Here is a 14,593-nt window from a genome sequence, read left to right as displayed (position 1 = left end):
AAGTTACACACACACACACACGATCTCAGGAGAAGTGAAGAGACATGATAACTGTACTGTTGTCTTATAATTCTGGATGTATTCTTGGCTTCCAGAATTGTTTCACATTGAAGAACACAGGCTGGGAAACTCTCAGGACCAGTAATTACCATCTTCAAATACTTCAAACAGAAGAGAGGAAATATTTGAATAGGAAATATAAGCTTTTAATTATTTAAACTAGACTCATATAACCAAAAAGAAAACTCCTCCCAAACAGAAGTAATCAGAAGTCTCGAGATCCTAACCTGAAAGTACTTGTGCATCAAAATCTTAAGCGATTGAACTGCAAGTAGTTAGGAAAGAGAACAAAGAAGGAAGAAGAAAAACACTAGCTAAGAATAAAAAATTTGGGGGGCTGGTGAGATAGCTCAACAGGTAAACAATCTTGCTTACTGACAAGTCTAACTGAGTTAAATCTCCAGGAACCACATGGTGAAAGAAGATCCTGCAAGTTGTTCTCTGATAGCCATACATGAACTATGTGCTATGGCATGTACACACACACTCGTACACACCACATACACACACACACAGAGAATGTGCACATGATATATATATATATATATATATATATATATATATATATATATATATATTTATATTTATATTTATATATATATATTTATATATATAATAAAAGTAAAGTGCCTTCCTTGAATTAGATGGGAAAATGATCATTTAAACAAGGAGGGAAGATACTGTGATACTGTAAATACATAGAAAACAAGGGAACAGACCTTGTTTTGAATTGTTTTCAAAGGACAGACATTTGCCTTGTGCTGTAATCATATCTAATATTGGGAATGCTGTGAGCACAAGTGGATGTGTTGGGGGCTTTTATCCAATTATTTAGGGTCGGTTTGATTAGTTTTACAGTTGTTGAAGACCTCAAAGTAAAGTGCAGTGCTCAAACACAGTCCTTAACTGTGCTTCCTGATTGATAGTTCAAGTTGGTTTTGTTTTTGTTTCAGCCCATGGTCTCCCATTGATACAAGGTGAGAATTTGGTACAAATTGGCCCATACAGTTTGGCCACGAGTTCTCAAACTTTGAGTGGACAAACTCACTGCAAGAAACAGCTATCTTGGTATAAATCTCATCATATACTCCCTTTGCTGAAAAAAGTGCAAGACGAGACTTCCCTACAGTCTCAATTTTACAACGTAGTTAGAAGCCAGCAAGAGAATGAGCCCTTAGCGCAACATCTCTCTCCAAGGAAATACATTCTTGTTTTCTTTTGAGGTACCTTCATACAAGATTACCTTAATTTCCCATGTGAGACAGATCTATGTTTCTGGGTCTCTTAAGGAAAGTCAAGGACAGGAACCCAGCCCTATCCTTTCACACCACTCTTCAAAGCGCTTCCCCAGTTCCCTGGTAGACCCCAATTTAAAGATAAGACTACAGGAGCTTATAGTCACGCAGTACACTCCCTTCATTTTACCCAGGAGGGAGCACAGGACTGGGACAGTGCAAAGGTCTACAATGACACAAGGATTTCTCACAAGAAAAGGCCGTCTTCTACGTGATCATGTGCTCTCTTGGAACCCCAGACTGTCCAGTGAGGAGCAGTGAGCTCAGATATAGCTCCTCAGTGCTTATCCCTTCCATCTGCCCGGAGTGCTTTCTTTTCTTTCTTTTTTTTTAAAATGTAGGTTTAAGTAATTTAATGTAACTAGTTTTATTTTATTTATTTATTTATTTATTTATTTATATTGGATATTTTATTTACATTTCAGATGTTATCCCTTTACCCCATCCCCCCACTCAGAAACCCCTCATCCCCTATCCTCCTGCTTCTACAAGGGTGTGCTCCCACCCACCCCCACTCCCACCTCCTCACCCTCGGAATTCCCCCACACTCGGTGTCCAGTGCTTTCTTGAAAGAGATCAGAATCTCCTCCTCAAGCTTAGGCCCCCAGGCCATGTTATCTGGAGGAAAAGTAAGCAACTTCTCCTGAAGACTTACAGTATCCCGGTGTGCATTCCCTCCTCACAAAAGGCTGAGTGTCCTTCCACTACAATAGCCCTCACTTCCCCCAACCCCCTTGGAAAGCTGTGTCTGCACCACAACACATAAGCAACAGCCAGCTGTGGGCTTGTGGGCTTGTGTTGAATTAACTTTTTTTTATTTGTTTGTAAAGTAGGCTAATAATTGGGAAACTGTCATTATACAATTTGTATTCACTTTGAAACGTGGTTAAGCCTTGCCTTCTTCAATGCCAGTCCCTCCTTCTCAGATGTCACTGTGGAACTGTGGGTCCAGGACTTAAGGTACAATTAGCCGAAATGTAATCTTTTTTTTTCCTTTCCCTTCTCCCTCTTGCTCTGGCCCCTGCTCGCTCCAGGCCCAAAGATTTTTTATTTATTTATTATATGTAACTACACTGTAGCTGTTTTCAGACACACCCTTAAAGAAGGCATCAGATCCCATTACAGATGGTTGTGAGCCACCATGTGGTTGTTGGGATTTGAACTCATGACCTCTGGAAGAGCAGTCAATGCTCTTAACTGCTGAGCCATCTCTCCAACCCCAGAAATATAATTTTCAAGTGCACCCCCAAATTGTTTGTGCAAAGTATAGATCTTATGGAGACTGTCTGGACTCCCAACATTTACATGCAAATATTTTTAAACTGGAGAAACACATAAAAGACTCCTTCTGAAAGCCCATTCTGTTGTGCTTCACAAAGGGATACAAGTGACCCAAGAGGTAACATCTAGTCATGGGCAGCATAATTGATACACCTGGGCCCTTCAGAAAGACAGCCACCACAGAAAACTAAGCCCTCTGAGAAACGTCATGTTTGAACATAAATTTCCATTCCAGGCCTACAGATGTTGCATTGTGGTTTAGGAAACAAACAAACAAAAAAACTGAATAAGATAGAAGTTAAAAACAAACAAACAAACAACAACAAAAATATGCCCAGTCTCTATTCAGGTCTCCTTGTAAAAATGACACAAATAAATAGAGCAAAAGGAATTTCGGTGGCTAGAGCAGAAAGAAACTCTCCAGAGAATGGAATTCATGTTAGTGGCTGGGTCCTGTGCTGTTGCTGGATTTAGGGAGCTGTATGATGAGTGGTCATTGTCACATGGTTGGTGTCTTTCAGAGGTAGACAGTGAAGACCAGGGAGGTAGTTCCGGCCATCTGGGCTTAACAAAAGAAAGGGAGAACTGAGACTGAGGCTCACAATCCAGAAGGTGGTAGGGGATATAAATGTACAGGATTGCTATGCTACATGTACTCCATCATTGATCAAACTGTCCTTGTGTGGAGTATGATTTAATATTAAGACTTTAATATCTCAATTAAATAGAATCACACTTGCTAAGAACACAGGTTCATCTGGATTGTACATGCATTTTTTTAAAAAAAAAAAGGGGGGGGGGTGCACATCACCAGGAGATTCCTTTTTTCCTATTTGTCTTTTTACATTTCAATTTCCATTTATTTGCTTTTGTCATTCTTTGCGCTCACCGTGTTGAGCTTTGTACCCCCATGTTGACAGGAGTTAGCACACATTCAAACCAACTGAATATTAGTCTTCTTCATCTGTTGTTTTAGCAAGGAATATGTCTCCAGCCTGACTTTGTAACACTATAGTGTCATAATAGAGGACCATGCCTTGCTTATTTCTGATGAATACTTTGTGCCACTCTGTCCTTCTTCCTCTAGTTCAATGTCACATCACATCTGAATGCTTGAAATGTGCATCACTTACCTAATAGCTTCTAGCATCTGACTGAAACTTAGCTATTTAGTGAAAATAATCTTTTGTGTCCCTTTTTGTACATTCCAGGAATAGCCTTTATTGAGTATCTTTGTTCTTTAGCCATGTTGCCTAATAAACATTCTAAACGTTGAGTACAGATGGATGTGGTAACTCCTGTCTTTTACGCCAGCAGTCAGGAGATAGAAACAAACATATCTCTTTAAATTCCAGGCAAGTATGACCTAGCAAGTACAAAGAAAGCCATAGTGACATTGCTGTAGTTATCAGAAGAATGACTACATTCTGTTCTTCTTTACCCTGTGCCCCAGAGTGAACATACCTACAAAAAATTTGAACCAACCAGCAGCAGTAAGTGAACTCCATACATAGCTTGAAGCACAGTCTCCCAACCTGTCTTGATCAAACAATCACTAACGTATAAAAAAAAAAAAACAAATGCTAATTGTTGTGTCCAGTTTGAATTTTGTACTTGGTTGTTATACAGCATTAGTTGACTAACATTGGAATGAAGAATAGTAGGTGACATTACTCATTCTAGAACACGACATCTGTATAGAAATCCTTTCCCTCCTGCTTCCCTTCCACCACACCAACAGGCACAGAGTCTTTGCAAATAGGGGCTCATCTCATAGTGGCCTGGAAACCTTTAGAATAATCTCACCACACAGTTGTTACTACATTACTAGCATTTCTTTCCCCAACACCATGAAAAATAATAGTTACAGAAGTGGGAAGGAGTAAAGGAATACATGTGATATGAAAGCTGGAGAGACTGCCTGGGGAAAGGAAAGGAAAGGAATGGGCTGGAGGGGCCGTGTGTGTGTGTGTGTGTGTGTGTGTGTGTGTGTGTGTGTGTGTGAAGCAGTGGAGGTGAGAAGGATAAGAACAAAATATAATGGCACATACGAATGAAAATTCCATAACAACATCCATTATTTGATATACTACCTTAAAATTATTTTTGGCATATAGAAATGTTCAAAGAAAGTAGTCCCTGAACAACAAATATCTAAAAATTTAGTAAGGAAGTTCAGAGTAATTTACTAAGCTAGACATGTTGGCTCACACCTATAATCCAGTACTAGGGACATTGAGGCAGTAGAAGAATAGCCACAAGTTCAAAGTCAGTGTGAGCTACATGGTAATTCCATGCCAGTATGGACTACAGAGCAAGACCTTGTCCTCAAAGTTAAATAAACACAAAAATGGATTAAGTGGTAGGGTTTTTTTGATTTGTTTTGGTTTTGTCTCTAAGATCATCTGCTTCTTATAGCACAAATAAAGCTGACAGAAAATGTGGGTGGCAATAGCACTCTGGGAGCAGTTCACAAAATAGAAACACAACCAGCACACATTACAAAGTATAAAGAAGTTCTCCAGAGCCTTTATGTTTTGTTTTGAATTGCCCCGAGCCTTCATAAAGCCTAAGTTTGTACTTTCTCAGCCTGTACCTTCTTGGTTCAGTCTCTGAAGAAGGATCAGAATCCTGCCTGTTAACGGATCATCTTCCTGTCTCAACTGGACCATATGTGTAGAAAACCATGTACCACAGTGTATGTATAATTAAAGCTATTAATTCAAACTTGAGGCCTCTATCCTGAACTTGTCTCAGGCTTAGATTCTAAAGCCAGCCATTTAAATGATGTTTCGTATGCCCCTATGGGCTTTGCAGGTACAGCTGCTATAGGTGGCAGAGAGGAAAGAGGCTATGTCTATGCTCAGTGTTCTGATCTGTGAACATCTGAATGATTAGAAGCCTAACAGTATCTGATGCCAAGGGGCCCAGACAGGGAGCTAGCGATGCTGCACAGGCCCACATGGCTCCCAGGGAAGGGAACAAGTAGAAATCTAGAAGAATCCCACCTGAAACCACAGGTCCTGGGCAGGAGTGAGCCAGAGATGAACAACCCTTGTATTGGGGCCATTGGGGCAGTCCTAGGTGAGGAGCAAGCCTGAGACAACTGCCACATCAGCTCCATGAGGATCTGACAGGGAGCTAGCCTGAGATGACCACTAGTTTGGCGCCACACAGGGCTTGAGGAGGAGACCATGTCTAAGATGATCCTGGTCTGGCACCATAATGCACGAACATAGCACTCCTGACACCACTCCTGAAACAACCCAAGACACTCAGAGATCCCAAGTGCCACTAAAAGGAGCATAAAGAGGAACCGCTTGATGTGCTTAGCCTGTGATGCCACCTGGGACAATGGTTGGTTCCTGGCCTGCGCTGACACTAGAGGCCTTATCTGGCTCCGTGGCCCTGAAGCAGCAGCAGCAGCAGCAGCAGCAGCAGCAGCAGCAGCAGCAGCAGCAGCAGCAGCAGCAGCAGCAGCGGCGGCGGCAGCGGCGGCGGAGGCGGTGGTTTGTCACCACCAAAAGCCAGGTGGATTTAAGTGATCTGGGCTGTAGCCCAGGGACATGTTTGAGGGCTGTGCAGAATTGACCCCACTTCTCACCTCGGTATCTTGAGAAAGCTCACCTTTGGGGTGTAATAATAGCAGGAGAGCTGACCCCACCCTTATCCAGCTGCAATCAAAGGCCCTGTACTTTGTGGAAGTTGCAGGTGAGCTGCCCCAAGGGTGTGAGCATGAAAGAGCTGACCCTCCGGCTGAAATCTCCTCCGGTACTGCTATTGCGGTGTGGATAAGGGAGAGATACTCTCCTCCCCACCACATTCCTCAACACCTTTGATTAGGTGAGAGATCTGGCACTGAGATCACGAGAGCAGGAGAGATGTTTCTGCCCCTCACCGGCTACAGCACTCAAGAGAGCAGGTCCTGTACCTTGCCTGGGCAGCATAGTAGAACTGGCCCTGATGGAGGTTGCTGGTGAGCTGGCCCCTGAGGGCACAAGCATGAGAGAGCCAGCCCTGCCTGTTTTCTGCTGTGTTGTAGAAACATCAAGGGAAAAATCCTCTCCGCTCCCTTTTATCCACCCTACCATGGGCGGGCGAAAGAGATGGCCCAGAGAGATCGTGGGAGCTGGAAAGCTGGCCCTTTCTCTCATCTGATACAGTACTTGGGAGAGCAGGCCCTGAATCTTACCTGGGCAGCACAATAGAGCTGACCCTGATGATGGGGGTTACAGACAAGCCAGCCCTGAGGGTGTGAGCATGGGAGACCTGGCCCTGAAACTTGTCTGCCAGTGTCACTGTTGCAAATGAGGACGGGACACTCTCCTCAGTTCCCTCATCCCTTGCTACCTATGCTGGGCAGGAAAGCTGGCCCAGGGTCATCAAAGTGGGAGAACTGGTCATGCCCCTCATTGTCTGCAACACTCAGGAGAGAGTTATGCATCACCCTCACCTGGGCAGCAGGATAGATAGAGCTCCCTCAGGTTGGGGGGGGAGCAGTTGTCAGTGAGCCAATCCCAATGGCAGGTAGGCTGACCAACTTAGACCTCTCAGGCCCAGATCCAGGGCTTTGAGTTGGCCTATCCCAACATCTACCCCATTGCTGAACTGCTGGAGTGCATGAAGGGGCTGGTCCTACAGATCCAAAACTACAGGATCTCTGTGACACAGGGCAACAACAGGATGTCCAAGAGGAGTCCCAGTATTGACAGAGTAACAGAAACCAGAGGCCTCACACCAGACCAACAAGTCTTTGCAATGAACATTTGTAAACAAAGAAGTGTGGACAAAAGGTTATACTGTGAGACACTTTTTGTTTTGTTTTGTTTTGTTTTGTTTTGTTTTGTTTTTCGAGACAGGGTTTCTCTGTATAGTCCTGGCTGTCCTGGAACTCACTCTGTAGACCAGGCTGGCCTCGAACTCAGAAATCCGCCTGCCTCTGCCTCCCAAGTGCTGGGATTAAAGGCATGTGCCACCACCGCCTGGCATGTGGGACACTTTTTGACACCCTACAACTTCCATAATTAGATTTTTTCCCCTCTGTTCAGGGGAGGTTGCAGTTGTGGAGGGCAGGTACAAGGGGAGGAGGAGATGAGTGGGACTGAGATGCATGATGTGAAATTCACCAAGTTCCAATAAAACATTTAAAATTATGCCACACTTAGAAAATGGAAATTCTTACAATTCTGACCCAATTGACAGATTCTGCCAGTCTCCCACTTGTTTGTCCTGCTTTCTCTGTTTCTGCTGGGGAGATTCACTTTTTGTATGTACTGAGTTGTATGCTACTCAGTCTTGGGTCCTACCTCAGCCTGTGGTCAAGTCTGGGTTATTGTACTTTGAGAGATTCTCCTCCTCCTCTTCCTCATTTTCCTCCATTTTTGAGCCAAGGTCTCACTATGTAGCCCTGCCCTCTAACTCTGCATCCTGCATGCTGGAATTAAAGAACTGCTCCTGGCCCCCATTTTCATCTTTTTGAGGTAGGATTTTGTCATACAGGCCTTGATTGCTCAGAACACACTAAGTAGACTACACTAGTCTTGAATGTTTAGTGATCCTCCTGCTTCTCACTCCCAAATATTAGGATTATGTGTGTGTTCCACTGTGCTGGACATCTTCTTTTCTTGCTGTGTAATTTATCTCAAACTAGACTACTAGCCAATTTCCTAATGCACCTATATTTTCTCTTATTCTCATATCATTAATCTTTGTGAAGTAAAACTACATTTGTCTAGACCCACTGGCCAATGATTCTAATGTACTGTTGTACAGGGCAATATTGGGTAGAGCTTGGGCATCATCCCCTCTAAAAGCTCTCCAAGTAACAGCCAAAGCTGGGAGCTATTGATTATTGATATTGCTGTAAACTGTGATTCTTTTTTTCCTTTCATCCTTCTTTCTTTTCTTTCTTTGTTTTTGTTTTGTTTTGTTTCGTTTTTGAGACAAGGTTTCTCTCTGTGTAGTCCTGGCTGTCCTGGAACTAGCTTTATAGACCAGGCTGGCCTCTAGCTCAGAGAGTTGCCTGCCTCTGCCTCCCTAGTTCTAGGATTAAAGGCATGCACCACCACTGCAGGGCCCTGAACCATTATTCTTAGAGATTACCCAGATCAGTTATGAGATATTCACCAAAAGAGCAGATTTCTGGGTTATATGACAATCAGCAGTCAAAAGTATTTGGGGAGTGTGGAGATTACTGGGGAGATAGCCCTGTTGATAGTATGCTTATTGCCCAAGTATGAAGACCTGAGTTCAATCCTTCATCCACTTAAAGCATGGTGGTACATTCCTGTAATCCCAGAGCCTCAGGTTCAGACAGAGACCTTGTGTCAAAAATAAGGTGGAGAGCAATTGAGAAAGACGCTGGTGCTGCTTTCTGGCCTCCACATGCATGTGCATGCTTGCTGGATGCATATACGCCTGCCTCCATGTACATACTTGAACCCATATACATATATGTTCACACACACTAGCTGGGTATTTGAAGTACAAGGAATCTACCTTTGAAGACATTCCTCGGATATTTTTTTTTCCCTTCCTAGCATTCTCTTTACCCCTTCATCCAAATACAAAATTTCCAAGCTATTACATGATAAAACATGAACCCAATTACACACATTCACTTAGGGAGCGAGTCATTGTCTTTGGTCTCAGGACAAAAATTTAAATCTCTTATCATGTTGGGGATATAGTTCAATACCCAACCACGTTACACAAAATCAAGTCCACCTGTGCATGAATGTGTGTAGTGGCCAGAGGTCAGTGTCCTCAGATATTTGTAGCAATTGCCTTACCCACTGAGCCATCTGCCCAGGCCTTTCACAAGGCCTCTCTGACTGCTGAGGTTAGTCTATTTGTTTCCTTTTTCTCCCTTCTTTCTCTCCAATCCCCACCCCTTAAACTGAAAACTCTAGGAAAGAGTATCAAACTCATCTGTTTTTTTTCTTGTTTGTTTATATGTATGTATGTTTGTTTGTTTTTTAACATTCAAAATGTGTTTAACAAGTGAGCAGGACATTTGGAAAATTAGGTGTCTTGAGCCAGATTTTATAGGTCACAGCAATGTGTCTGAAGAGGAAATGGCTTTTCAGAAAGGGCTTTGAGAAGAGCTTATGAACTAAATTTGCTCATAATTGAAGGGTCAGATTAGGGAACAATAAGCACTGTCATTAGATGGACAGGAAAAATATGAAGCAATGGGATGGAAAGCCACATACACTGGGATGAGGATTTTGTATGTTCCAAAAAAGTAGTGTGCACATGATCAAACCAGCTTAAATTCTAGCACAGACTAGGGAAGGTCTCACAAGGTTCCACTCTTAGCTGAGGAACCACTGGCAATCAGTAGAGGGAGTGTTAAGTTTTCTTTGTATGTTGTCTGTAATAGGCTGCTATGTTCTAGTAAATGGCCCTATTCCGACATAACTGTCAGCATTACATGGACTCAGTGAATTTAGAAGAGTCCACAAAGTTGAGAGGGAAAAGTGGTTGTACGTACTTGGTCTCCCCCCATCCCCATCTCCTAGAGGCTGACCAGATGTCTGAATTCTCTTTCCCTCCCCTTCACCCTGTGTGATCGACCAGATATCCAATCTGGACTCTGTTTGTTTGTTTGTTTATTAATATTTGGAGGGAAGGGTGAAATGATGCAATTATAACTTAAAAATAAAGGAAATTAATTTTTAAAACTGCATAAAGTAGATATAGTGACTAGTACCACTTTACAGAATGAGAAATGGCATACTGGGGAGGGGAAGAAATAACAGAATATACATCTAAATATGGCATGGAGTTCCATTAACCTTATCTGTAACAGAAATTTCCAAAATAAAATCCCATTTGTAAATGTATTGGGAGAAGGTTTCACCTTCAAAGAGGCAAAGTCCTCCAGGTGTGTTGGTGCACACACCACTCAAAGAAGCAACTGTAGAAGAATCAAGTTAAAAATCAGCCTCAACTACATAGTGTGTTTGAGGCCAGCCTGGGCTACACGAGAGTGTCATTTAAAAGAGGGTGTGGGGCATAAAAGCAAGTTAGAATAGGATGGTTTCTGGAAACCACAGCATCAAATGAAACTTGTACTCTGGTCTGAATACAAGGCAGCCTGATTGTTTTGAGGCTCCGTGGTGGAAGTATCACAGAGCTGCTCGTTTCAGGGCGTATGACCAAGTTATAGAATCTCCCTGAGCCTCTGCTGCCTCATCTACTAAATAGATACGACTGTGTGACTCTTGAGATCTTGAAGCAGTGGAGTTTAAATAAGCTAGCATAAGAAGCTGCCAAATGAGAAGATAGAGCATCAGTATTAGAACAAATTGGATATGACTTCAAATTTAGCTGAGCAATTTAGTCGCTGTGACTGTGCGTGGGATATTTTACCTTTTAAAATATTGTTTTTAAAAAGATTTTATCTTAATTTTAATCATTTCTATGTGTGTATATCTTTGTGTGCATATGTATATATGAGTGCAGGTGTCCTGTGGTCAAATCTTCCTGGAGCTAGGGTTATAGACTGCTGTGAGCCACTTGACAAAGGGGCTAGGTAACTCAGAGCCTACACAAGAGCATACCTGACTCTTAACTGCTGATCCATCTTTCCAGGTGTGAATACTTCATTATGTGCAAAAATGTGAGAACTAATACAGTGTATTTTCTCAATAAATATTTGTCAAATGCTAAGCACTGTACTCCGTGTTCAGATGAAAAGCTAAATAATCTGCTCTTAATAATCTTACAGCCAGGGTTAGTGACACATGCCTGTAAGCCCAGCACCTGATCAGCTGAGGCCAGAGGGTTGATATGAGTTTGAGTTCAACCTGGACTACAGAATAAGTTCTAGGCACAAAACGAGGCTCATTCTCAAAGAGGGAGAGTGGGAGAGAGGAAACTTACGTTCTTTTTTTGTGTGTGAAATGACAGACAGGCATAATACTTTAGTGTAAGTACTATGCTACAACAAGGGACCAAAGAAAGGAGCCAATAATTTTATGAGAAGGCAAGGCTTGGGAGAGGAGACAGGGAACTGGGAGGTTGAAATTAGATATTTTAAGCATTATATGAAAGTAGGTTTAAAATGCTAAACGATGTATAGATATTTCATTTTTGTTTGCTTTGTTTCTTGTGGTACTGGGAGCTGAACCCACAGCCTGACACATGCTAGGCAGCGTCCTATCACTGACTTATAGCCACAGTCCTCTTTTCACTTTTTAAGGTAGGAGCTTGCTGCTTTGCCCAGGCTGGACTTAAAAATTATTTTGTAGCTTTCTTAGTCCCTGAACTTGCAATCTTCCTGCCTCAGCCTTTGTAGCAGCTGGGATTTCATGTCTGGGCCACCAAGTCCAGCTGTGACCTAGGCATTTTTGTTCTTGCTGTTGTTTTGTTTGACCATGTCTCAAATTCTTGGATTCGATCACAGTCCTCCAGCCTCAGCCTCTCAATTGTCTGGGACTAATGAGTAGGAACATGTACCATCATCATGCCTCACTGAAATAATTTTAAAAATTAAAACACACAGTCAGGCAGTGGTGATGTATGGCTTTAATCTCTGTGAGTTTGAGGTCAGCCTGCTCTACAGAGTGATTCCAGGACTGCCAGGACTACACAGATAAAACCTGTCTTAAAAAAACAACACACACACACACACACACACACACACACACACACACACACACGAAGTAAATGTACAGTTGAATGCATTGACACCGAATTGTTACAAATTATAAATTTGTAAAAGCACCATGAAGTCCTCAACAGCATCCACTGTGTTTCCCTAATATTCCTGCTCTCCACCACTATTTCTTTGCTATTCAAAGGTTAGCACCATTCCCATTTTTATAAAAAAGACCCGGACTGAAAAGATAGGTCAGTGGTTGCTCTTCCAGAGGAACCAAGTTCGATTCCCAGCAATTATATAGAGGCCAATAACCTTCTGTAACTCCAGTTCTAGGGGATCTGACTGTCTTCTTCTGTCCTCCTTGGGCACAAGACATACAAATGTGCAGGCAACACACACACACACACACACACACACACACACACACACACAAATTTACTAAAATAGAAAGATAATGAAAAAACCAGAGACCATATAAAGACAAATACCATGGTTTTGCTCATATGTGGAACCTAAATTTTAAATAAATAATATGTAATATAATTTTAAAATTGAATAATTTAAATTTTAGTTTCTCTCTGTCTCTCTGTCTGTCTCTCTGTCTGTCTCTCTGTCTCTGTCTCTGTCTCTCTCTCTCTCTGTGTGTGAGTGTGTGTGTGTGTGTGTAGGTTACAAAGCTGCAAAGGACACAATGAGAGGGAAGGATTAGGTGAGGGTGGAAACACAGTAGGTAATGGATTACATATAATAGGAGATCACAAGGTGCACTAACTAGGGGGAAAAGGGCATCAACTGGAGGAGACAGGAAGGAGTACAAAGAAGCAGTGTAGGAAGAGCACAGTCATCTGTTACTGTATGCAGATGTCACGATGAAACTCAATCTTTTTCATATGCTAACCTAGAAAATTGATGTAAAAAAGGCAAAGATGAGTTGTGCCTGTTCTTGAAAGACATGTTACAAATGGAACACTACAGTATATGCTCCCTTTTGTCTGGGATAGTTCGTTCCCATTATAATTGTGAGATAATTCATGTGGTCATTTGCATTCCCCATGGCGTGTGGTGTGAGTATTCTGAAGATGAGTGCTTTGTAACTTTACCTGGACAGATGCGAACAAACATCTGTTCAATCCATACAGGGTGAAAAAACAGACCCCAAAGTTTCCATCCAAGCCCAGATCAATAAGCCAGGGAATTTATTGGGCTTACTCCTAAAACTGCACTGAAGAAAAGCCCAACTGCGGCACAGGTGACAACCTTCCCAAAGTCCAAGAATGGGACATTAAGATACACATGTATTCAGCCATAGTCAGTATTGTTAAATTTAGCAATATTGAACACATTCTTCAACCCAATTGCTATTTTTAAGCTATGTAAGTTATTGCTTTATTTTTTTTTAAAGACAGGGTCTCACCATGTACCCCTAGTTAGCCTGCAACTAGCTATGTAGAAGAGACAAGGTTTGAACTCACAGACATCTGTTTGCCTCTGTCTCCCAACTGCTGGGATTGAAGACCAGCACCATCACACTAGGCCTTGTTTTTGTTTTTATTATCCCACAAAGTAGATACTTTAAAATCTCTGTAGGATTCAGATTCCACTCATATTTTCTTTTCAGAATTTGCCACTGATTGTTTTCCAATGTTTTTGGAATGTAATTAACATGCAACTAAATGCACAAATCTTAAATGTTAAAGCACAAGTTTTTTTTCCTTTTCTTTTGCTTTTTTGTAGTGCTGAGGATTGAACCCAGGACTTTGCATATACTAGGCAAGCACCCTACCACTGAGATGTTCCTCAGCCCTGTCCTTCCTTCAGACTCCATTCTAGAATTACATTCTTCTTCCTCAAATGTGTTATTTATTCAGCAAGAATTTCTAGTAATCTCTATTTTTAATTCTGAAAATGCCTTTTATTTTGTTTTCATCATTAAATTCATCCCAACCATCCAATCCCAATCAAGGAAAGATCAGCTTCAATAATGTATTCATGCTAATTTTTTATTATATTTTAGTCAATACATAAAACAACAGGCTTCATTATGCTATTTAAAAAAATTATACATATTTTTACATATATACATACCCACATATACACATATATTTTTAAAAATATACTAACTCTTAAACATTTAATTATTATCATATCATTACCACACCAGAAAAAATAATGCTTCTTTAATATTTAAGATATTGTTCAATTCAGTCATTGTGAACAAGTGCTGATGTTTAAAGAATAACTCACACAATTTCCTTGAATCAGGTCTTAAATAGGGGACCTTCACTGAAATCAGTTAATTCATTCCTCATTGATCTCTTTCTTTTGTTTGTTCATTTGTTTGTTTGTT

General features: G+C 41.5%; 1 pseudogene; it reads left to right on the top strand.

Annotated features, from left to right (window-relative positions):
• Positions 1 to 5,431: 5,431 nt before the first annotated feature.
• Positions 5,432 to 5,546, top strand: LOC117695630 (small nucleolar RNA SNORA17; annotated as a pseudogene).
• The last annotated feature ends 9,047 nt before the right edge of the window (positions 5,547 to 14,593 follow it).

This window comes from Arvicanthis niloticus, chromosome X (assembly GCF_011762505.2).
Source record: "Arvicanthis niloticus isolate mArvNil1 chromosome X, mArvNil1.pat.X, whole genome shotgun sequence".
Lineage (NCBI taxonomy): Eukaryota > Metazoa > Chordata > Mammalia > Rodentia > Muridae > Arvicanthis > Arvicanthis niloticus.
This window is presented reverse-complemented; position numbering and strand designations above follow the sequence as displayed.